At 42.0% G+C, this 26,371-nt stretch overlaps 1 non-coding gene and 1 pseudogene across 1 annotated transcript; one reads left to right on the top strand and one right to left on the bottom strand.

Annotated features, from left to right (window-relative positions):
• Window positions 1-457: 457 nt before the first annotated feature.
• On the top strand, window positions 458-634 carry LOC140285237 (U2 spliceosomal RNA; annotated as a pseudogene).
• Window positions 635-14,275: 13,641 nt separating this feature from the next.
• On the bottom strand, window positions 14,276-14,466 carry LOC140285307 (U2 spliceosomal RNA). The gene has a single exon (XR_011910401.1). It is a non-coding gene; the product is annotated as a U2 spliceosomal RNA (small nuclear RNA).
• Between the last annotated feature and the right edge of the window lie 11,905 nt (window positions 14,467-26,371).

Here is a 26,371-nt window from a genome sequence, read left to right as displayed (position 1 = left end):
AATGCCACGAACACTTACGATGCTGGGAATGATGCCAGCAATGAACAGAGAAGAAGATTCAGTGTCATCAATCTGCAACACGTGCCTCTAATGAGGGGTTGAATATAGAATCCTCAACGATTACAACGTCTCTGGGAACTGTGACAACAACAAGGTTTAAACCATTTTGATATATATTGTAACCTATTGGCTAAGGAATAGTGCTGAAAATGAGGTAAATCTAATCCACCACTGTCCTTGGTCTTCTGTAGGGTTTTTAAACTAATACGTGGTGGTTTGTTTTTCCACAGAAATTTGGAGATGCATGAATCTAGTGACTTAAACCAAGTAGCAGATGGTTTTATGGGGATCATTGAGAACAAATAGTTAACTTTTGGTAGTATCATCATTTTAATGGTTGTAACTCTCCCCATAAGTGATATAGGTAAGGACTTCCAACGAGAGAGATCGTCCTCTACTCTCTTTACTAATTGCACATAATCCATCTGTACTTATCAGTTTAATATGTGATATGTCTATGCAAGGACTACATATTAAATGGATTTTTATCAATAGGAGTTGAAAAAGGAGCTTGCTCCGTTCACTCCAAGCATCGACCCGGTACTGCAGTGCCGCTGGGAACGGTGCGCTCTCCTCTGCTCTTGTGAAAAAGCTAACAGCGGTGCAGGATGGAAGTTTCTTTTAGTCTGCTGAGAAAAGAGAGTGAATGCGAAGTAGACTTTAACACGGCTCTGGGAGCGAGCCGAGTGCGGGCTAACCAGGAGAAATGCTTGAAAGAAACGCGACACCGAATGAGCGGTCAGAACAAAGCCTCAATACGGTGTTCCTGTGGTGTTTTTATAAAATGCGGTGAAAATAAAGGTGTGAATGCCCCATAGAAAACTAAAAGGTGGAGCGGAAGTGTTCGGCTGCAAGAAGGTGTGAATGTCCGACTATATTTGGTGAAAAGCAGGTGAAGCAAGGTCTGAATGCCCAACCTTACATCATCAAAAGCGAGATCAGAGGTTTTTGGCTGCAAGAAGGCCATAGTTTGCCAAAAGCGGGTAAGGTGCGAATGACCGACTAAATATCAACAAAAGTGGGGGCGGAGGTCTTCGGATGCAAGTGGGTGTGAATATCCCACCATACAAGTATGGTGGAGAGGAAGCTGTGAATGGCCGACCATAGTTTGCAAAAAGCGGGTGAGAAAAAGTGCGAATGTCCAACCATACATGATCGAAACAGGGTGTTTGGCTGCGACAAGGTGTGAATGTCCACCCATAATTAATGAAAAGCGGGCAACAAGTAGGTTCGAATGCCATACCATACATCATCAAAAGCAGGAGTGGATGTGTTCGGCTACAAGAAGGTTTGAATGTCCGAGCATACACCATCAAAAGAGGGAGCGGAGGTGTTCCGCTGTAAGACGGTGTGAATGTCCGACCATAGTTGGTAAAAAGTGGGTATGAAAAGGTGTGAATGCCCAAATTCGGCTGCAAAAAACTGTGTTCGGCTGCAAAAAGGTGTGAATGTTCGACTAAAGTTTGTAAAAAGCGGGTAAGACAAGGTGCGAATGCCTGACAATGTATGATCAAAAGCGGGAGCGGAGGTGTTCAGCTGCAAGAAGGTCTAAATGTCCATAATTAATTGCTAGAAAACATGAAAGAAAATTTTCGAAAATCAATCCGCACATGATCATAAGTGGGAGAGGAGGTGTTCAGCTGCAAGAAGGTGTGAATATCCTACCATAATTGCTGAAAAATGTGTTAGAAACGGTAAGAATCCCGGACCATACCTCATCAAAAGCTAGAGAGGTGGTGTTCGGCTACAAGTAGGTGTGAATGTCTGACTAAAGTTCAAATATATTAACAAAAGCGGGAGGAGAGGTCTTCGGATGAGTGGTTGAGAATTTCCAACCATAATCTATAAAATGCGGTGAAAAAAAAGGTGTGATAGAAACCTAAAAGGTGGAGCGGAAGTGTTCGGCTGCAAGAAGGTGTGAATGTCCATCTATAGTTGGTGAAAAGCAGGAAAAGCAAGGTCTGAATGCCCAATCTTACATCATCAAAAGCGAGATCAGAGGTGTTTGGCGGCAAGAAAACAGGTAAGGTGTGAATGACCGACTAAATATCAACAAAAGTGGGGGCGGAGATCTTCGGATGCAAGTGGGTGTGAATATCCCACCATACAAGTATGGTGGAGAGGAAGCTGTGAATGGCCGACCATAGTTTGCAAAAAGCGGGTGAGAAAAGGTGCGAATGTCCAACCATACATGATCAAAAGAGGGAGCGGAGGTGTTTGGCTGTGACAAGGTGTGAATGTCCACCCATAATTAATGAAAAGCGGGCAACAAGTAGGTTCGAATGCCCAACCATACATCAACAAAAGCAGGAGTGGATGTGTTTGGATACAAGAAGGTTTGAATGTCCGAGCATAGTTTGTAAAAAGCGGGTAAGAAAAGGTGCGAATGCCCGACAAAGTATGATCAAAAGAGGGAGTGGAGGTTTTCGGCTACAAGGTTTGAATGTACGACCATAGTTTGTAAAAAGCGGGTAAGTAAAGGTGCAAATGCCCGAACATACACCATCAAAAGAGGGAGCGGAGGTGTTTCACTGCAAGAAGGTGTGAATGTCCGAGCATAGTTTGTAAAATGTGGGTAAGAAAAGGTTCGAATGCCAGAACATACACCATCAAAAGAGGGAGCGGAGGTGTTCCGCTGTAAGAAGGTGTGAATGTCCGACCATAGTTGGTAAAAAGCGGGTAAGAAAAGGCTAAAATACCCAACTCTACACAATCAATAGCGGGAGCGGAGTTGTTCGGCTAAAAGAAGGTATGAAAGTCCGACCATGGTTTGTAAAAAGCGGGTAAGAAAAGGTTCGATTGCCAAAATATACACCATCAAAAGCGGAAGCCGAGGTGTTCGGCTGCAAGTAGGTGTGAATGTCAGATCATAATTTGTAAAAAGCTGATGAGAAAGGTGTGAATGACCAACAATAATTGCTGAAAAATGTGTTAGAAAAGGTAAGAATGCCGGACCATTCATCATCAAAAAAGGGAGAAGAGGTGTTCGGCTGCAAGAAGCTGTGAATGTCCAGCCATAATAACTCAAAAACGGGTAAGAAAAGGTAGTATTGCCAGACCATAAATGATCAAAACAGGGAGCGGAGGTGTTCCGCTGTAAGAAGGTGTGAATGTCCCACCATAATTGGTAAAAAGCGGGTAAGAAAAGGTTAAAATACCCGACTGTACACAATCAATAGCGGGAGCGGAGTTGTTTGGCTACTAAAAGGTGTGAAAGTCCGACCATGGTTTGTAAAAAGCGGGTAAGAAAAGTTGCGAATGCCGGACAATGTATGATCAAAAGAGGGAACGGAGGTTTTCGGCTGCAAGAAGGTCTAAATGTCCAACCATAATTTGTAAAAACCGGGGAAGAAAAGGCTCGGAAGCCCGACTATACACCATCAAAAGCGGGAGCGGAGGTGTTCAGCTGCAAGAAGGTCTGAATGTCCATCAATAATTGCTAGAAAACATGAAAAAAAATGTTCGAATATCCTACCGCACATGATCATAAGTGGGAGAGGAGGTGTTCAGCTGCAAGAAGGTGTGAATGTCCACCCATAATTCCTCAAAAATGGGTAAAAAAAAAGGTGCGAATGCCCAACCATACATCATCAAAAGCAGGACTGGATGTGTTCGGCTACAAGAAGGTTTGAATGTCCGAGCATAGTTTGTAAAAAGCGGGTAAGAAAAGGTTCGAATGCCCGAACCTACACCATCAAAAGAGGGAGCGGAGGTGTTCCGCCATAAGAAGGTGTGAATGTCCGACCGTAGTTGGTAAAAAGCGGGTAAGAAAAGGTTAAAATACCCGACTGTACACAATCAATAGCGGGAAGGGATGTGTTCGGCTACAAGAAAGTGTGAAAGTCCAACCATGTTTTGTAAAAAGTGGTTAAGAAAAGGTGCGAATGCCCGACAATGTATGATCAAAAGAGGGAGCGGAGGTTTTCGGCTGCAAGAAGGTCTGAATGTCCAACCATAATTTGTAAAAACCGGGGAAGAAAAGGCTCGAAAGCCCGACTATACATCATCAAAAGCGGGAGCGGAGGTGTTCAGCTGCAAGAAGGTCTCAATGTCCATCAATAATTGCTAGAAAACATGAAAGAAAATTTTCGAATATCAAACCGCACATGATCATATGCGGGAGAGGAGGTGTTCAGCTGCAAGATGGTGTGAATGTCCACCCATAATTCCTGAAAAATGGGTAAAAAAAAGGTGCGAATGCCCAACCATACATCATCAAAAGCAGGTGTGAATATCAGATCATAATTTGCAAAAACCTGATGAGAAATGGTGAGAATGCCCGACTATACACCATCAAATGCGGGAGCGGAGGTGTTCGGCTGTGAGTAGGTGTGAATGTCCGACCATACTTGCTGAAAAAAATGACAAAGCAGTTTTCACTTGGTTTGAGTGAAGGATTTCATTTTATATAGAAATCCGAAATTGTGTAGAACTCGTGGAAATAAGTTTATTCTCGGATTCCTAAAGGTTTAGTGTTGTTCTTTGGTATACTGCAAAGTAATACTTTCTATTTTGTTGAAACCGATTCAGACATGGATAAATATGAAGGACAAAGCAGTTTTAACTTGGTTTGAGTGAAGGAATTCATTTTATATCAAAATCCAAAATTTTGTAGAACTGGTGAAAAGAAGCTTATTCTCGGATTCCTAAAGGTTTAGTGTTGTTCTTTGGTATACTGCAAAGTAATACTTTCTATTTTGTTGAAACCCATTCAGACATGGATAAATATGAAGGACAAAGCAGTTTTAACTTGGTTTGAGTGAAGGAATTCATTTTATATCAAAATCCAAAATTGTGTAGAACTGGTGAAAAGAAGCTTATTCTCGGATTCCTAAAGGTTTAGTGTTGTTCGTTGGTATACTGCAAAGTAATACTTTCTTTTTTGTTGAAACCTATTCAGACATGGATAAATATTAAGGACAAAGCAGTTTTAACTTGGTTTGAGTGAAGGAATTCATTTTATATCAAAATCCGAAATTGTGTAGAACTGGTGATAAGAAGCTTATTTTCGGATTTCTAAAGGTTTAGTGTTGTTCTTTGGTATACTGCAAAGTAATACTTTCTTTTTTGTTGAAACCTATTCAGACATGGATAAATATGAAGGACAAAAGCAGTTTTAACTTGGTTTGAGTGAACGAATTCATTTTATATCAAAATCCGAAATTGTGTAGAACTCGTCAATCGACGCTTATTCTCGGATTCCTGAAAAGGTTTAGAGTTGTTCTTTCCTATCCTGCAAAGTACAACGTTCTTTTTTGTTTAAAGCTATTTAGACATGAATAAATATGAAGGACAAAGCAGTTTTAACTTGGTTTGAGTGAAGGCATTCATTTTATATCAAAATCCGAAATTGTGTAGAACTCGTGAAAAGAAGATTATTCTCGGATTCCTAAAGGTTTAGTGTTGTTCTTTCCTATCCTGCAAAGTACAACGTTCTTTTTTGTTTAAAGCTATTATGACATGGATAAATATGAAGGACAAAGCAGTTTTAACTTAATCGGTTTCAACAAAATAGAAAGTATTACTTTGCAGTATACCAAAGAACAACACTAAACCTTTAGGAATCCGAGAATAAACTTATTTCCACGAGTTCTACACAATTTCGGATTTTGATATAAAATGAATTCCTTCACTCAAACCAAGTTAAAACTGCTTTTTCCTTGATATTTATCCATGTCTGAATCGGTTTCAACAAAATAAAAAGTATTACTTTGCAGTATACCAAAGAACAACACTAAACCTTTAGGAATCCGAGAATAAACTTATTTCCACGAGTTCTACACAATTTCGGATTTCTATATAAAATGAAATCCTTCACTCAAACCAAGTGAAAACTGCTTTGTCATTTTTTTCAGCAAGTATGGTCGGACATTCACACCTACTCACAGCCGAACACCTCCGCTCCCGCATTTGATGGTGTATAGTCGGGCATTCTCACCATTTCTCATCAGGTTTTTGCAAATTATGATCTGATATTCACACCTGCTTTTGATGATGTATGGTTGGGCATTCGCACCTTTTTTTACCCATTTTTCAGGAATTATGGGTGGACATTCACACCTTCTTGCAGCTGAACACCTCCTCTCCCGCATATGATCATGTGCGGTTTGATATTCGAAAATTTTCTTTCATGTTTTTTAGCAATTATTGATGGACATTGAGACCTTCTTGCAGCTGAACACCTCTGCTCCCGCTTTTGATGGTGTATAGTCGGGCTTCCGAGCCTTTTCTTCCCCGGTTTTTACAAATTATGGTTGGACATTCAGGCCTTCTTGCAGCCGAAAACCTCCGCTCCCTCTTTTGATCATACATTGTCGGGCATTCACACCTTTTCTTAACCGCTTTTTACAAAACATGGTCGGACTTTCACACCTTCTTGTAGCCGAACACATCCCTTCCCGCTATTGATTGTGTACAGACGGCCATTTTAACCTTTTCTTACCCGCTTTTTACCAACTACGGTCGGACATTCACACCTTCTTATGGCTGAACACCTCCGCTCCCTCTTTTGATGGTGTATGTTCGGGCATTCGAACCTTTTCTTACCCGCTTTTAACAAACTATGCTCGGACATTGAAACCTTGTAGCCGAACACATCCAGTCCTGCTTTTGATGATGTATGGTTGGGCATTCGCACCTTTTTTTTACCCATTTTTGAGGAATTATGGGTGGACATTCACACCTTCTTGCAGCTAAACACCTCCGCTCCCACTTATGATCATGTGCGGTTTGATATTCGAAAATTTTCTTTCATGTTTTCTAGCAATTATTGATGGACATTCAGACCTTCTTGCAGCTGAACCCCTCTGCTCCCGCTTTTGATGGTGTATAGTCGGGCTTTCGAGCCTTTTCTTCCCCGGTTTTTACAAATTATGGTTGGACATTCAGACCTTCTTTTAGCCGAAAACCTCCGCTCCCTCTTTTGATCATACATTGTCGGGCATTCGCACCTTTTCTTACCCGCTATTTACAAAACATGGTCGGACTTTCACACCTTCTTGTAGCCGAACACATTCGCTCCCGCTATTGATTGTGTACAGTCGGGTATTTTAACCTTTTCTTACCCACTTTTTAGCAACTACGGTCGGACATTCACACCTTCTTATGGCGGAACACCTTCGCTCCCTCTTTTGATTGTGTATGTTCGGGCATTCAAACCTTTTCTTACCCGCCTTTTACAAACTATGGTCGGACATTCAAACCTTCTTGTGGCCGAACACATCCACTTCTGCTTGTGATGATGTATAGTTGGGCATTCACACCTTTTCTTACCCATTTCTCAGTAATTATTGGTGGACATTCAGACCTTCTTGCAGCTGAACACCTCTGCTCCCGCTTTTGATGGTGTATAGTCGGGCTTTCGAGGCTTTTCTTCAACGGTGTTTACAAATTATGGTTGGAAATTCAGACCTTGCAGCCGAACACCTCCGCTCCCTCTTTTGATCATACATTGTCGGGCATTCGCACCTTGTCTTACCCGCGTTTTACAAACCATGGTCGGACTTTCACACCTTCTTGTAGCCGAACAACTCCGCTCCCGCTATTGATTGTGTACAGTCGGGTATTTTAACCTTTTCTTACCCGCTTTTTACCAATTATGGTCGGACATTCACACCGTCTTACAGCGGAACACCTCCGCTCCCAAATTTGATGGTGTATGTTCGAGCATTCGAACTTTTTCTTACCCACTTTTTACAAGCTATGGTCGGACATTCAAACCTTCTTGTAGCAGAACACATCCACTTCTTCTTTTGATGATGTATGGTTGGGCATTCGCACCTTTTCTTACCCATTTTTCAGGAATTATGGGTGGAAATTCACACCTACTTGCAGTCGAACAGCTCTGCTCCCACTTTTGATTATGTTTGGTTGGATATTCGAACCTTTTCTTAACTGCTTTTTACAAACTTTGGTCGGACGTTCACACCTTCTTGCAGCCGAACACCTCCGCTTCCGCTTATGATGGTATATATTCGGGCATTCGAACCTTTTCTTACCCGCTTTTTACCAACTATGGTCGGACATTCGCACCATCTTACAGCGGAACACCTCCGCTCCCTCTTTTGATGGTGTATTTTCGGGCATTCGCACCTTTTCTTACCCGCTTTTTACAAACTATGGTTGGACATTCAAACCTTCTTGTAGCCGAAAACCTCCACTCCCTCTTTTGATCATACATTGTCGGGCATTCGCACCTTTTCTTACCCGCTTTTTACAAACTATGCTCGGACATTCAAACCTTCTTGTAGCCAAACACATCCACTCCTGCTTTTGTTGATGTATGGTTGGGCATTCGAACCTACTTGTTGCCCGCTTTTCATTAATTATGGGTGGACATTCACACCTACTTGCAGCCGAACACCTCGGCTTCCGCTTTTGATGGTGTGTATTTTTGCATTCGAACATTTTCTTACCCGCTTTTTACAAACCATGGTCGGACTTTCACACCTTCTTTTAGCCGAACAACTCCGCTCCCGCTATTGATTGTGTAGAGTCGGGTATTTTAACCTTTTCTTACCCGCTTTTTACAAACTATGGTCGGACATTCACACCTTCTTACAGCGGAACACCTCCGCTCCCTCTTTTCATGGTGTATGTTCTGGCATTCGAACCTTTTCTTACCCACTTTTTACAAACTATGCTCGGACATTCACACCTTCTTGCAGCGAAACACCTCCGCTCCCTCTTTTGATTGTGTATGTTCGGGCATTCAAACCTTTTCTTACCCGCCTTTTACAAACTATGGTCGGACATTCAAACCTTCTTGTGGCCGAACACATCCACTTCTGCTTGTGATGATGTATAGTTGGGCATTCACACCTTTTCTTACCCATTTCTCAGTAATTATTGGTGGACATTCAGACCTTCTTGCAGCTGAACACCTCTGCTCCCGCTTTTGATGGTGTATAGTCGGGCTTTCGAGGCTTTTCTTCAACGGTGTTTACAAATTATGGTTGGAAATTCAGACCTTGCAGCCGAAAACCTCCGCTCCCTCTTTTGATCATACATTGTCGGGCATTCGCACCTTGTCTTACCCGCGTTTTACAAACCATGGTCGGACTTTCACACCTTCTTGTAGCCGAACAACTCCGCTCCCGCTATTGATTGTGTACAGTCGGGTATTTTAACCTTTTCTTACCCGCTTTTTACCAATTATGGTCGGACATTCACACCGTCTTACAGCGGAACATCTCCGCTCCCAAATTTGATGGTGTATGTTCGAGCATTCGAACTTTTTCTTACCCACTTTTTACAAGCTATGGTCGGACATTCAAACCTTCTTGTAGCAGAACACATCCACTTCTTCTTTTGATGATGTATGGTTGGGCATTCACACCTTTTCTTACCCATTTCTCAGTAATTATTGGTGGACATTCAGACCTTCTTGCAGCTGAACACCTCTGCTCCCGCTTTTGATGGTGTATAGTCGGGCTTTCGAGGCTTTTCTTCAACGGTGTTTACAAATTATGGTTGGAAATTCAGACCTTGCAGCCGAAAACCTCCGCTCCCTCTTTTGATCATACATTGTCGGGCATTCGCACCTTGTCTTACCCGCGTTTTACAAACCATGGTCGGACTTTCACACCTTCTTGTAGCCGAACAACTCCGCTCCCGCTATTGATTGTGTACAGTCGGGTATTTTAACCTTTTCTTACCCGCTTTTTACCAATTATGGTCGGACATTCACACCGTCTTACAGCGGAACACCTCCGCTCCCAAATTTGATGGTGTATGTTCGAGCATTCGAACTTTTTCTTACCCACTTTTTACAAGCTATGGTCGGACATTCAAACCTTCTTGTAGCAGAACACATCCACTTCTTCTTTTGATGATGTATGGTTGGGCATTCGCACCTTTTCTTACCCATTTTTCAGGAATTATGGGTGGAAATTCACACCTACTTGCAGTCGAACAGCTCTGCTCCCACTTTTGATTATGTTTGGTTGGATATTCGAACCTTTTCTTAACTGCTTTTTACAAACTTTGGTCAGACGTTCACACCTTCTTGCAGCCGAACACCTCCGCTTCCGCTTATGATGGTATATATTCGGGCATTCGAACCTTTTCTTACCCGCTTTTTACCAACTATGGTCGGACATTCGCACCATCTTACAGCGGAACACCTCCGCTCCCTCTTTTGATGGTGTATTTTCGGGCATTCGCACCTTTTCTTACCCGCTTTTTACAAACTATGGTTGGACATTCAAACCTTCTTGTAGCCGAAAACCTCCACTCCCTCTTTTGATCATACATTGTCGGGCATTCGCACCTTTTCTTACCCGCTTTTTACAAACTATGCTCGGACATTCAAACCTTCTTGTAGCCAAACACATCCACTCCTGCTTTTGTTGATGTATGGTTGGGCATTCGAACCTACTTGTTGCCCGCTTTTCATTAATTATGGGTGGACATTCACACCTACTTGCAGCCGAACACCTCGGCTTCCGCTTTTGATGGTGTGTATTTTTGCATTCGAACCTTTTCTTACCCGCTTTTTACAAACCATGGTCGGACTTTCACACCTTCTTTTAGCCGAACAACTCCGCTCCCGCTATTGATTGTGTAGAGTCGGGTATTTTAACCTTTTCTTACCCGCTTTTTACCAACTATGGTCGGACATTCACACCTTCTTACAGCGGAAAACCTCCGCTCCCTCTTTTGATGGTGTATGTTCTGGCATTCGAACCTTTTCTTACCCACTTTTTACAAACTATGCTCGGACATTCACACCTTCTTGCAGCGAAACACCTCCGCTCCCTCTTTTGATTGTGTATGTTCGGGCATTCAAACCTTTTCTTACCCGCCTTTTACAAACCATGGTCGGACATTCAAACCTTCTTGTGGCCGAACACATCCACTTCTGCTTGTGATGATGTATAGTTGGGCATTCACACCTTTTCTTACCCATTTCTCAGTAATTATTGGTGGACATTCAGACCTTCTTGCAGCTGAACACCTCTGCTCCCGCTTTTGATGGTGTATAGTCGGGCTTTCGAGGCTTTTCTTCAACGGTGTTTACAAATTATGGTTGGAAATTCAGACCTTGCAGCCGAACACCTCCGCTCCCTCTTTTGATCATACATTGTCGGGCATTCGCACCTTGTCTTACCCGCGTTTTACAAACCATGGTCGGACTTTCACACCTTCTTGTAGCCGAACAACTCCGCTCCCGCTATTGATTGTGTAGAGTCGGGTATTTTAACCTTTTCTTACCCGCTTTTTACCAATTATGGTCGGACATTCACACCGTCTTACAGCGGAACACCTCCGCTCCCAAATTTGATGGTGTATGTTCGAGCATTCGAACTTTTTCTTACCCACTTTTTACAAGCTATGGTCGGACATTCAAACCTTCTTGTAGCAGAACACATCCACTTCTTCTTTTGATGATGTATGGTTGGGCATTCGCACCTTTTCTTACCCATTTTTCAGGAATTATGGGTGGAAATTCACACCTACTTGCAGTCGAACAGCTCTGCTCCCACTTTTGATTATGTTTGGTTGGATATTCAAACCTTTTCTTAACTGCTTTTTACAAACTTTGGTCGGACGTTCACACCTTCTTGCAGCCGAACACCTCCGCTTCCGCTTATGATGGTATATATTCGGGCATTCGAACCTTTTCTTACCCGCTTTTTACCAACTATGGTCGGACATTCGCACCATCTTACAGCGGAACACCTCCGCTCCCTCTTTTGATGGTGTATTTTCGGGCATTCGCACCTTTTCTTGCCCGCTTTTTACAAACTATGGTTGGACATTCAAACCTTCTTGTAGCCAAACACATCCACTCCTGCTTTTGTTGATGTATGGTTGGGCATTCGAACCTACTTGTTGCCCGCTTTTCATTAATTATGGGTGGACATTCAGACCTACTTGCAGCCGAACACCTCGGCTTCCGCTTTTGATGGTGTATATTTTTGCATTCGAACCTTTTCTTACCCGCTTTTTACAAACCATGGTCGGACTTTCACACCTTCTTTTAGCCGAACAACTCCGCTCCCGCTATTGATTGTGTAGAGTCGGGTATTTTAACCTTTTCTTACCCGCTTTTTACCAACTATGGTTGGACATTCACACCTTCTTACAGCGGAACACCTCCGCTCCCTCTTTTGATGGTGTATGTTCGGGCATTCGAACCTTTTCTTACCCGCTTTTTACAAACTATGCTCGGACATTCACACCTTCTTGCAGCGAAACACCTCCGCTCCCTCTTTTGATTGTGTATGTTCGGGCATTCAAACCTTTTCTTACCCGCCTTTTACAAACTATGGTCGGACATTCAAACCTTCTTGTGGCCGAACACATCCACTTCTGCTTTTGATGATGTATAGTTGGGCATTCACACCTCTTCTTACCCATTTTTCAGTAATTATTGGTGGACATTCAGACCTTCTTGCAGCTGAACACCTCTGCTCCCGCTTTTGATGGTGTATAGTCGGGCTTTCGAGGCTTTTCTTCAACGGTGTTTACAAATTATGGTTGGAAATTCAGACCTTGCAGCCGAACACCTCCGCTCCCTCTTTTGATCATACATTGTCGGACATTCGCACCTTGTCTTACCCGCGTTTTACAAACCATGGTCGGACATTCACAGCTTCCTCTCCACCATACTTGTATGGTGGGATATTCACACCCACTTGCATCCGAAGACCTCCGCCCCCACTTTTGTTGATATTTAGTCGGTCATTCACACCTTACCCGTTTTCTTGCAGCCAAACACCTCTGATCTCGCTTTTGATGATGTAAGATTGGGCATTCAGACCTTGCTTTTCCTGCTTTTCACCAACTATAGACGGACATTCACACCTTCTTGCAGCCGAACACTTCCGCTCCACCTTTTAGGTTTCTATCACACCTTTTTTTTCACCGCATTTTATAGATTATGGTTGGAAATTCTCAACCACTCATCCGAAGACCTCTCCTCCCGCTTTTGTTAATATATTTGAACTTTAGTCAGACATTCACACCTACTTGCAGCCGAACACCACCTCTCTAGCTTTTGATGATGTATGGTCCGGAATTCTTACCGTTTCTAACACATTTTTCAGCAATTATGGTAGGACATTCACACCTTCTTGCAGCTGAACACCTCCTCTCCCACTTATGATCATGTGCAGATTGATTTTCGAAAATTTTCTTTCATGTTTTCTAGCAATTAATGATGGACATTTAGACCTTCTTGCAGCTGAACACCTCCGCTCCCGCTTTTGATCATACATTGTCAGGCATTCGAACCTTGTCTTACAAACTTTAGTCAAACATTCACACCTTTTTGCAGCCGAACACAGTTTTTTTCAGCCGAACTTGGGCATTCGAACCTTTTCATACCCACTTTTTACCAACTATGGTCGGACATTCAAACCTTCTTGTAGCCGAACACATCCAGTCCTGCTTTTGATGATGTATGTTCAGGCATTCGAACCTTTTCTTACCAGCTTTTTAGAAACTATGCTCGGACATTCAAACCTTCTTGTAGCCGAACACATCCACTCCTGCTTTTGATGATGTATGGTATGGCATTCGAACCTACTTGTTGCCCGCTTTTCATTAATTATGGGTGGACATTCACACCTTGTCGCAGCCAAACACCTCCGCTCCCTGTTTTGATCATGTATGGTTGGACATTCGCACCTTTTCTCACCCGCTTTTTGCAAACTATGGTCGGCCATTCACAGCTTCCTCTCCACCATACTTCTATGGTGGGATATTCACACCCACTTGCATCCGAAGACCTCCGCCCCCCCTTTTGTTGATATTTAGTTTGTCATTCGCACCTTACCCACTTTTGGCAAACTATGGCCTTCTTGCAGCCAAAAACCTCTGATCTCGCTTTTGATGATGTAAGGTTGGGCATTCAGACCTTGCTTCACCTGCTTTTCACCAAATATAGTCGGACATTCACACCTTCTTGCAGCCGAACACTTCCGCTCCACCTTTTAGTTTTCTATGGGGCATTCACACCTTTTTTTTCACCGCATTTTATAAAAACACCACAGGAACACCGTATTGAGGTTTTGTTCTGACCGCTCATTCGGTGTCGCGTTTCTTTCAAGCAATTCGCCTGGTTAGCCCGCACTCGGCTCGCTCCCAGAGCCGTGTTAAAGTCTACTTCGCATTCACTCTCTTTTCTCAGCAGACTAAAAGAAAGTTTCATCTTGGGCTCCCTGAAACCTCCATCCTGCACCGCTGTTTGCTTTTTCACAAGAGCAGAGGAGAGCGCACCGTTCCCAGGGGCACTACAGTACCGGGTCGATGCTTGGAGTGAACGGAGCAAGCTCCTTTTTCAACTCCTATTGATACAAATCCATTTAATATGTAGTCCTCGCATAGAGGACACATCAGACATTAAACTGATAAGAACAGATACTACACTTGATCTTAGCCAAAAGGCCGAGAAGCGATAACTGTCCACTGGTTCACGTCCGAGGGCCCTTCCTGGCACAATGCGCACTTGTAGCGGTGTTCTTTTTATGGCCATAGTGTCACTTTGCACCTCGGCCCACCCGCTGCACTGAGCACTCTTCAGCCCTTTTAAATGGTATAACTTTACACTACCGCACGCTCCAGCGAGCACCATTCAAGCAACAACTTTGCACTCCAGCTTCGAACATTGGCACAGTCGCAACAAGTAAGGCGACTCTACTCAGAGAAGTCACTCTGCACAGTAACAAGATTTCTTTTGCACAGACAGAAAGGGCTTCATCCGCAAAGGTAAAGCCTGCCAAAAATAGAAACAACTCATTAGTGCTGCTCAACGTTGTACTTTGCAGTAAAAGAAAGAGCAAATCTAAAGATTCAGGAATCCGAGAATAAGCTTACTTCCATGAGTTCTTCACGATTTCGGATTTTGCTATAAAATGAATTCCTTCACTCAAACTAAATTAAAACTGCTAAACCGCTAATCTGTTACATGCAAGGCAGATGTCAAATTCACCGAAATAGGATCTAAGGGTATTTGGCCAATCGAGCTGTAGCAGCTTCGGTAAAAGAGTATAAGTTGAAGAGTTTGTGAATAAAGGTGTGCACACACATAGTGAGTTGTAGGAAAATAGGCAGGGAGCAATGCCGGCTGGGGTATAGGTTCTTGTATGTTGTCTGACTGTTTGATTTGAATGTGTTGTGTAAGTGTCCTGTTGAATGTTACATGTTTGGGCTTTGACACGCTTCACTGTGGTTGTTAACTGTGTGGTGTGTCCTGAAATGTTATATGTTTGGGCTGTGTGACATGCTTAATGCTTTTCAGTAGCAACCCACTTATTCATATATAGCAACTGACAACATAAGAAGTCCGGACATACTTTGATAGTAGTTGTAGAAGTATCCTTATTGATAATAGATAAACTAATTCATAGTGATAGAACAGTAGATGAACAGGTGCCTGCACATGTCTCATGAAAATAAAATGGGTGTATGATTGCTGACGGCAGAGCAATACTGCCAAACTTATGAGTTCTTGTGGCAAACTTGATTCAGTGTCTTGACGTGTATACGCTGTTTCGCTGACTTGTCACAAGAAACAAAGTGTGTTTGATAAGATCCGACCATTTTATTACGGGAGGATCAGTATATATGGATTCTGATGTGACTGATAAACTCATTCGTATCTTAAGCATAATCTAATACGTGAGACAACGCCCTGGCACACAATCAAAAAAAAAAAAAGAGAGAGCGGTTTTGTGTCCCCACAGTCCATAATGTAGAAAAGAGAGAAAAAAGCCTTTCTGATTTGTTGTGTGTGCTCACAGTGCAGAGTGTAGAGAAAAGAGAGAAAAGAAAGCCGTTTTGGTGTCACGGGTGTTGTGACTTACACACACACATTTCTGAATTGAGAAAGGAAATTATTTTAGAGGAAGCACTAGAGTTTAGATCCCACATTTGTTGATAGGCATTCATTTAATTTTTCTTTTAATCAGTTTTAAAGTGAATACTAACTGAGAAATGAAAAAGGTGAAGAGTTTAGAAGCTTGGTTCAAGAGCAAAACTTGGTTTATGATCAGCTGAGTCTCTAAACAGAACAGCAAAGGGCTTCATCGAACATTTAAAAAAGATTCAGATTGTTAGAATATCCAGAATTTATAGGAATGGTGGTGATTACTCTTATTTTCTACAATGGAAATAACTGCACCATGTCTGTTTTATGAATTTAAGGGGCTAAAAAGTTTTGTTCTCGTTTTTCTATGATTAACCGAATGTATGTGAGAGTCCAAACAGACAGAAGGGTTACGGCCGAGCGCTGGACCTTCCAAAAAAGATGAGACAGGCTGGACCCGTGCCATACTAGTTAAGGCCTGCCTGTGGATTACAGGTTCTTTAAACTCTCACACACACAAACTCACACACGTTCGCACACATACACCCATACACACACACATTCTTGAACTTGCTGCAAGATTAAACCTTTGCATTAACTGACTCCAGCAACTCTGAGTCTCATTGAGAGACTTTTCTCAACAATTGGGTCCTCAAACCAGATCTCAACGTTTTTTCCGCTGTCCAGGGTCGGAGCTGAAACCGTGCACGGGGGAGTCCAGTACTCCTAATGAAAGACCCCCTGCTGAATTGCGGTAATTAGGGGCCAGTGTCCACTGAAAGGGGAAAAAGGGACGAGATCGTACTTTTGAATCAATGGCCAGAAGCCATTGGCAGTGCAGGCATCAACAATAATGGTGTTATTTCACCCATTAACACTTAAGGTACCTCATGCAGTGGCTGTGATATGGTTACTTAACAAAATATCTTTACCAGACATCTCTCCTACATAACAGTTCTTCTTTCACAGCCACACCTTGTTGTCGAGAGATGTGCTACACTTAATCCATCCACACTGCTACCTACCCCACAGATGGAAAGCCTCATGATTGCATGTCAGAAATAACCATCAGTGTTTTACCCAGGCCAGACTTAACTGATATACATTATGAAAATGCAGAAATAACTATATTTATTCAACAGATCAAAGAAAAAAACCCTGATGGCACAAATGCTACAGGATTTGCAGTAGTAACAGAAACTGAAGTTTTCTTAAAACAACCACTACCAAAAAATTACTCTGTTCAAGCAGTCGAATTGGTAGCTTTAACTGAAGCTTGTAAATTAAATAACAAAAAGGTTGTTAACGTTTACACTGACAGTCAGTATGCCTTCTCAACTGTACATGTGTTAACACAGCATTGGAAAAACAGGTATGTTGACATCCACAGCTAAATGTATAAACTACAAATATTTTAGCATTATTAGATGTTATTCAATTGCCATCTACAATAGACTCGTATGAATGACCGGAAGGAAAACCATACTGCCAAAGAATTTGTTTAAATATGCTGCAGTATTGAGCCACGGACCATGTCATGTCTCAACAGGAGGGATGGAAGCAATAATGAACCAGGTTTTTACAGCATATGGTTTTACTAATTATTAAAAACATTTTTTTAGAATAAATAAATGAATAAAGTTTTGTCTAGCAGGTCAAATATGTGCAAAATACATTCCACAGGGCAATCTAAGACCAAAACGAAGATAATTCCCTAAGCCAGTGTATCTTTTTCAACATATTTGTTTGGATTTCATTATTTCATTATTTTGGAGATTTTATTGAACTAAATTAATGTTAAGGGAAACGATTCTGCTCAGTGACAACAGAGGTTTTTACCAAATGGTCTGAAATATTTCCATGTGCACAAGCAGATGCACTCTCAGTAGCAAAATCACGCGTAAAATAACTCATTTCTAGATTTGAAATTCCTGAAAAGATCTTCAGTGATAATTTGACACACTTTGTAAACAATGTCATCTCACTGATGGCAAAGAACTTAAAATAGACCTTAGAAACCACTGTGATATAGAAGGTTTCGCTAACACATTGGAATTGTTTTACTATTTACATATGCATGTGCAGTGAAGAATTGCTTGCTGCTGATAAATGCAAAGAAGAACAGCTTACACATAAATGCTCACATATAGGCTGCTGAATGCAATGAAGACCTGCTTATCCAGTAAAGTTCAATGTCAATGTGTAATATCCAATTAGGATTTGCAAAACAGTGAAGTTAAACAATGAATGGGTCCATAGTCGGTATGAGAAGACTACAGGAATATTTACCTGGGTGTACGTTCAAACAGAGATGAGAAAATTGCGATAAATTATTGTTTGTTTGTTTGTTAGTATGTATATGAATGTTATGTGTATAAACTGTGTTGAGTTGTAGTTACTCAGTAGTGTCTCAGTGAAACAACCGACGGGGGAAGCCTTGCGGTGACAACAAAAGCAGTGTTTTACTGATCAGTCAAGTTGCTCCAGTGTACTCCATACAAACTGGTTGGCTACTGAAGGGATAGAAAATGGGGAATACTTGTTTTAAAGCAAACAAGGAATTAGATGGGAAAAATACATGTTTTAACGGGACCCAGACAATATTATATAGATGTCGCCACTGAAGTAAAGAACATTTACGTGGGATGGTGTGAGGGTCCTCGTTTGGCTGACGTTCGCCGATATGCTCGCCATGCTCAGAACCCAGTTGAGACGCGTAAGACAACCAAAAGGGACAAGTGTGAAAAGGAGCTGCATGTGGCAACCATGACCATGTATTACGCAGTTGGTGTAAACAGAGGACGAGGCCGAAGTCGAAGACGTGGACGTGTGGGAGAGGAGCCACGCCAGAGCTATGATCCGAATATTTGTTTTTACTGTGGCCAGACTGGACACTGGAAGAAGGACTGTCCACAGCTAAAAAGTGATGAAATTGGGCAAAAGGCTGACTGAGGGTGGGAGGCAGGTTCTGGACGTCACGCGGCAGCGGAGCCTCCACTAATGGGTGATAGCACAAACACACTCACACATTTTTCCTGCTCTGTGTAGTGAAGCAACGCTTGCCGACTGTGATTCACGTAGTAAAGTTTTGCATGCTATTTCCGTCCTAGAGCAAAGATATTTCTCTCAGAATATAGGAACTTATGTTCATCAGTAGTGACGTCAGGGGAGTTTGATTGTCCTCCAAAGTTAAGTGGAAACCACGTTTACTGTATGTCTGCCTCAGGCCAGGTTGTGAAGGAGAAAATGACAATGCCCATTGCGTGTTGTCACTCCCGATGAGCTCTCCTTCAAACACTCATTTTTGTTATCAGAGTTGTGTCCCATTAACCTGATGGGCTGTGATCTCATGTGTAAATTAGGCATTATTTTAACTTCTACACCAGAGGGTGTTAAGGTTATGTTACAGCCTGACAAAGTTTTCACAGCAGTGCAGTTTGATTCATCGGCACTTACATATGCTTATGAGTGGAAACTTCCCAGCTCTCCTTTTTCACAACAACTAGTGGAAGAAGCAAAAGCGTTAGTTTCACCCCTTTCTGATTTCATGCAACCTGCTGATTTGCACTGCACATCACACATTTCTTTGGGGCCTGACAATGACTATGAGAAGAAGTGAAAAAATATGTGCGCCTACTTTATTGGCTGTGTCGCTCACTCCAGAGCACTTCGATTTTTTTAATGTTTGTGGTACTCGCCCTCACATTTCCTTGGCCAAACGTACACACTGGCAGTGACAAGGTGTGGGAGAGTTTGTTGCTACATGTCAGAAAGAAATGGAGTGGACTGTTTCACCTGCTGATCCAAATTTGATGTTTTCTGAACGATTGTCAGCATACAAAAAAATATTTTTGAGTACAATGCATTGTCAAAGAACTGTGGACTTAATTCCTACCACAGAATCACATTTTGAAGCATGTTTTTTATCTGAAACAGATTTGTCTTCGATACCCATGTTGGCTGAAGTGCCCAATGATCTTTGGGCTAAGAGCAAATATGATGTGGGGTTGATAAAAGGCTGTGAACCAGTAATTGTCACCCCTAAATCAGACTTTTGTCGATGTAAAAAACAATACCCTTTTAAGCCTGAAGCAATTAAAGGGATTAAACCTGTTTTTCAATCTTTTCAGAAAACAAGCGTTATTGTTCCTTTTGAAAATTCACCTGTGCTTACTCCATTGTTTCCTGTTAAAAAGATTAAAGATGCTGGCCAGCCAGATGAATGGCGTTTTGTACAGGACCTCCAAGCGGTGAATGCTGCAGTTCAGCCACATGCTCCTACTGTGCCCAACCCACACACTATTTTGTCTCAAATTACATCAGATGCACAGTTTTTCTCAGTGGTTGACTTGTCGCCAGTGCACCCTGATAGCCCATTTTGGTTTGCTTTTTAGTTTGAAGGGAGATCTTGGACTTTTACCCGGTTATGCCAGGGGTACTGTGAAAGTCCCACTATTTACAATGCTGCCCTCAAAGCTAGTCTGGATTAACTTCAATCAACCACAGGCTCTGCTCTTTTGCAGTATGTGGATGACATCCTTTTATGTGGTCCATCTAAACAACAGTGTGAAAAAGACAGTGAATCTGTTGAAACATCTTCCTTCTTATGGCCATAAAGCCAGCCTTTCTAAATTACAGTTTGTACAGGACGAAGTCACCTTTTTGGGTCATGTGATTTCTAAGGATGGGCGCTCACTTTCTCCTAAACGTGTTGCTGCAGTTCAGATCATTCCTAAACCGGTTACTAAAAAACAGCTTATGTCATTCTTAGGTATAACATCTTACTGCAGGAACTTTATTCCTAACTACTCTTTTCTCGAAGCTCTCTTAGGTGCTCTTATCCATGGTAAAGGCAGCTGCAGTTCTGACATGCAGCTCCAGCCTTTAGTCAGCTTAAGCTGGCTCTTCAAACAGCACCAACACTTGGCATTCCAGATCCTCATAAACCTTTCATACAGGCAGTTGATGAGAAGCATGGTTGTATGACATCTGTTCTTATGCAGGAACATGGGGCAGGCAAAGGCCAGTGGCTCATTTCTCAGCAAAACTGGACTCTGTGGCTGCAGGCCTGCCTGGTTGTCTTCGTGCTGTTGCAGCTGCAGAGAAAGCTGTCCTGGCCTCCCAAGATATTGTGGGCTACGCTAATTTGACTGTTTTGGTTCCTCATGCTGTTGCCTTTATTCTTCTCGAGCAGAAAACTTCACATCTTTCAACTGCTCGTTGGCTCAGATACACCTCTGTGATATGCCAAATGTCACTGTTAAACGTTGTACTGTTCTGAATCCTGCTACTTTGCTTCCGACTCCTGAGGATGGGGAGCCTCATGACTGTGAAGCTGTTTTGGAACAAGTTTGTACACCCCGACCTGATCTTTTAGAGACTCCTCTTCCAAACTCTGACATGATTCTTTTTGTAGATGGATCAGCTTTGCGTGATCCAGCCACAGGTACTAACTGTGTTTGGTTTGCAGTATGTTCTTCACATGACACTTTGTTGTCTGGTTCTCTTCCTAAACATTTCTCTGCTCAAACTACTGAGCTTATTGCACTTACTGAAGCTTGTAAGTTGGCAGCTGGTAAGTCTGTCACTATTTACACAGATTCCAGATATGCTTTTGGTGTTGTTCATGACTTTGGTGCGCTGTGGAAACACAGGCATTTCCTTAAATCAGATGGTAAAACTATTCTGAACTCCAAGCAGGTTTCTGATCTTCTTGATGCGATCCTTTTGCCTACAGCAATCTCGGTCTGTAAGTGTGCGGCTCACACTAACTCAGACAATCCTGTTGCTTGTGGCAATGCCAGAGCTGATGCTGCAGCTAAGCAAGCAGCTAAATCTTTTCCTGTTTTCGCTTCCCTCTCTTTGCAGGCAGAAGACTCCCTCACAGATGTCCATGCTTTGCAAACTTTTGCCTCTGCAGATGAAATTTGGTCCTCTGGACGCATTTGGTCCTCTGTGGGTGCAACTTATATGGATGGTGTTTGGATGGGACCTGATGGTAAACCCTGTCTACCTAAACATTTTTTTCCTCATTTTTCAAAATTGACACATGGGTTGGACCATGTGTCAAAAGGGGGAATGCTGAATGCACTCACTGCTCAGTGGTTCACAAAAGGGTTCAGTTCATATGCGCAAAAATACTGTCAGTCATGTATGGTTTGTGCCACACATAATGTAGGAAAGGCATTACACACATCGCAAGTTGCACACCCTCCATTAGAGAAACCTTTTGAACATTTGATGATGGATTTTGTTGAACTCACACCAGCTGAAGGAAAGAAATATGCACTAGTAATAGTGGACGTGTTTAGTAAATGGGTTGAAGTTTTCCCTGCAAAACATGCAAACAGTAATGCAGTGACTAAAGCACTGCTAAACAGAAATCATTCCTAGATGGGGCATTCCAGAGAAGATCAGCAGTGATAATGGCACACATTTTGTAAACACTGCATTGACTGAGGTTGGTAAATTCCTGGGAATAACCTTGCGCACACATTGTGCTTATCATCCACAGAGTGGAGGTGCTGTGGAAAGAGAAAATGGTACATTAAAGTCCAAGTTAGCCAAATGTTGTGAAGAAACAGGTTTGCCATGGACAAAAACATTACCTATTGTGCTTACCTACATGAGAATGAGAATCAGAGCTCAAGTGAATCTCAGCCCATTTGAAATTTTATTTGGCAGACCTCCTAACCTGGGATTGGGACCTGTAACCAGACCCCTCCCTTCCACAACTGTTTGTGATGATGCTATGTTGTCTTACTGTCGAAACCTTTCCACTGTTCTATCTCAAGTTTCACAGACAGTAAAAGCAGCCCTTCCAGCCACAGAAAACACACCACTCCAACCAGATGACAGGTGGTGAAGGAACTTCGCAGGAAACATTGGAAGTCCAAACGTTGGCAAGGCCCGTTCCAGGTGCTACTGGTCACTCATACAGCTGTTAAAGTTGCAGAGAGAGCAACCTGGATTCATGCCAGTCACTGTAAGAAGGTACCAGAACCAGTAGATGACTTCCACCCTGACATACATCAGCCTAACCAACACGCCCGGAAGGACAAAGATAAGAGTCAGCAGTAAAAGCTGTACTCCACCGGTGTGTTAAGTGCTAGTAACCTCTGACACCGAAGATTGAAACATCCTTACTGAGACCTGTGATGAAGATGATCATACACATGCTGTGAACCATGGAAGAAACTGTTTGTTGTTTGTATTTTCTTATTTGTAACCAGCATGTGCACATTGTATCTTGATTTCACAGGAAGCAATAATACAGGGCTGCTGTATTTTTCCCTGTGTGAAAGGCCTCATTGTATGTATCTCACCAAATGATTCAAATGACTCAAAGAACTTTTTTGCTTTCAAAATTTTTCCTCTAGTGACGCTGACTTAGAGAGGGATGAAGATAATCATATTTAATTGTTCATGTTTTGATTGTTTATCATTGGACCCTTTATCACTATGATGCCTGCATTTTAAACTCACGTTGTGTGCAAATGCAGGCTGATGTTTTACAGATAAAGTTATTATTTTCCTTGTTTCTTTTGGGTTGATTAATATAATGGTATTATTATAATCAAAAGGGAGGAATGTAATGGAAAATAATTCTTATATGCATTGCATTGAGTGTTACTGTGTATAACCTGCAAAACACTGAGCTGCAAGGTACCACCCTGCCCTGTTTTCTTAAATTCCTCTTTACAATGGTGGGCTTGTTATTATGAGATAGCTGCACTTTAGGGGGGACAGGGTTAGGCTGGTATTTACGAGTGTGTCTGGGTAACCTCAACTAATGGTTGGGGAGGAAAGTTAGAAGAACAATCAACTATACCCAAAAACAGATGACGTGATGAGTGGGCAATATAACTGTGTGTTTTTGCTTCAGTGGTCAGAGCAACTCTGTATTCTGTACTGTGTTGTTCTCTCTTGCAAGATATTATTATTAAAGCCTCTTATCTCCTCAAAAGAAAATAACTGACTCCCCAAGTGCAAGTGTCAGGACAAATGATCAAACTTCTCCAAGCTTCAGTCTGCAGAGAGGTACAAGACAGGGTTGCCCACTTTCGCCCTCACTTTTTGCTATTTTCATCGAACCTTTAGCAGCTGCTATCAGACAAGATAGAAATATTAAAGGCATCCAACCCCAAAATATTGAGCATAAAATAAGTCTTTATGCTGATGATGTATTACTTTTCCTTCAGAACTCACAAACGTCTCTCACTCACACGATCACACTCATAAATAAATTCTCAGCACTTTCTGACTACTCTATCAATTGGTCTAAGACCACAGTTCTGCCCATTAACTATAGGGACCAGAATATACCTGCGATCACTTTACAGTCAGGAAATATTAGATATTTAGGAATAAACATTTCCTCCAGGCTCTCAGGGCTAACAAAGCTAAATTATGTGCAATTATTAAAGACAGTAGAGGACGATCTCTCTCGTTTGAAGTCCTTACCTATATCACTTATGGGGAGAGTTACAACCATTAAAATGATGATACTACCAAAAGTTAACTATTTGTTCTCAATGATCCCCATAAAACCATCTGCTACTTGGTTTAAGTCACTAGGTTCATGCATCTCCAAATTTCTGTGGAAAAACAAACCACCACGTATTAGTTTAAAAACCCTACAGAAGACCAAGGACAGGGTGGATTAGATTTACCTAATTTTCAGCACTATTCCTTAGCCAATAGGTTACAGTATATATCAAAATGGTTTAAACCTAGCCCAATAGATGAACCATGGATAAATATAGAACAAGCATTGTGTGATAATCTGGAAATCTCTGACCTGCCACTTATTAGTCAAAACGTAAAAAATCACAAATGTTTAAAAAGCATTAACATCAGCACCTCTCTGACAGCCTGGTGGGAATTTCTTAAAATAACATAGTCTTCACTTGTCCCGTGTAAGCTTACACCCATCTGGAACAATCCTGACATCCTGCAAAACAAAAAAATGCTAAACTTTACTCTCTGGAAGATCAAAGGAATCAAACATCTGGAACATATAATCCAAAATGGACATTTTATTTTATTTGATGAGCTCATATCACAACATGAGATAGGCAGCAATAAATTCCTAGAATATCAACAACTTAAGTCTATAATAAAAAAGAAATATATCCTCCACCAACCAGACTTACAACTCCCGATTAGGGTAGTAGAATTTCTAAGCATCTGCACCCCAAAACTACTATCAAAAATATATAAATTATTGTCTAAGATAGATGACACAATGTCTCTACCGTCCTCAAAATGGGAGGCAGATTTATCCATCAGTTCTAGTCATAGCTTCTGGCCACATATATGTTTGAACACCTTCAGAATGACTCGAAATCCTAATTTACAGCTCATACAATACAAAATTCTTCATAGAACACACTATACAGGACAAAGGATGTTCAGGATGGGTTTAACACACTCAAACATCTGCTCACATTGCACAGATAACACACCTGATGATTATGCACACGCTTTGTGGTTTTGTGCGCCTGTCCAGAAGTTCTGGCTTGAAGTCTGTGCGGACCTATCAACATGACTAAAGTGTAGCATTCCTGCATGCCCCACACTGTGCATACTGGGTGACTTAGACAACATCAACGTGGAATTTAGCTTAGCACACATGATCCTCACAGTGTTATGTATAGCAAAGAAAACTATTCTCATGAACTGGAAAGCGAAGAACAATCTGTGTATTAACCAGTTTAGAAATTTTCTTTTAGATTATATTAGCATGGAAACAATGTCTGCTTCCTCAAAACATCAATTGGCTGAATTTAATTCTCTCTGGTCCCTTCTGATTAGCTTGATCACATAGTGGTGGTGGTGGGTTGCTGTCCCGTCGCTCTGGGCGGTTGGGTGTGTGCTGGGGGGGGCTGTGTGGCTTCGGGCGTCTGGTGGTCTCTCGGGTCGTGGGGAAATACAGCAGCCCTGTATTATTGCTTCCTGTGAAATCAAGATACAATGTGCACATGCTGGTTACAAATAAGAAAATACAAACAACAAACAGTTTCTTCCATGGTTCACAGCATGTGTATGATCATCTTCATCGCTGGTCTCAGTAAGGATGTTTCAATCTTCGGTGTCAGAGGTTACTAGCACTTAACACACCGGTGGAGTACAGCTTTTACTGCTGACTCTTATCTTTGTCCTTCCGGGCGTGTTGGTTAGGCTGATGTATGTCAGGGTGGAAGTCATCTACTGGTTCTGGTACCTTCTTACAGTGACTGGCATGAATCCAGGTTGCTCTCTCTGCAACTTTAACAGCTGTGTGAGTGACCAGTAGCACCTGGAACGGGCCTTGCCAACGTTTGGACTTCCAATGTTTCCTGCGAAGTTCCTTCACCACCTGTCATCTGGTTGGAGTGGTGTGTTTTCTGTGGCTGGAAGGGCTGCTTTTACTGCCTGTGAAACTTGAGATAGAACAGTGGAAAGGTTTCGACAGTAAGACAACATAGCATCATCACAAACAGTTGTGGAAGGGAG

This window comes from Leuresthes tenuis, unplaced genomic scaffold (assembly GCF_036924035.1).
Source record: "Leuresthes tenuis unplaced genomic scaffold, fLeuTen1.0.hap1 SCAF_34, whole genome shotgun sequence".
NCBI lineage: Eukaryota > Metazoa > Chordata > Actinopteri > Atheriniformes > Atherinopsidae > Leuresthes > Leuresthes tenuis.
The sequence above is the reverse complement of the archived record's forward strand: the minus strand, read 5'-3'. Positions and strand labels throughout refer to the sequence as shown.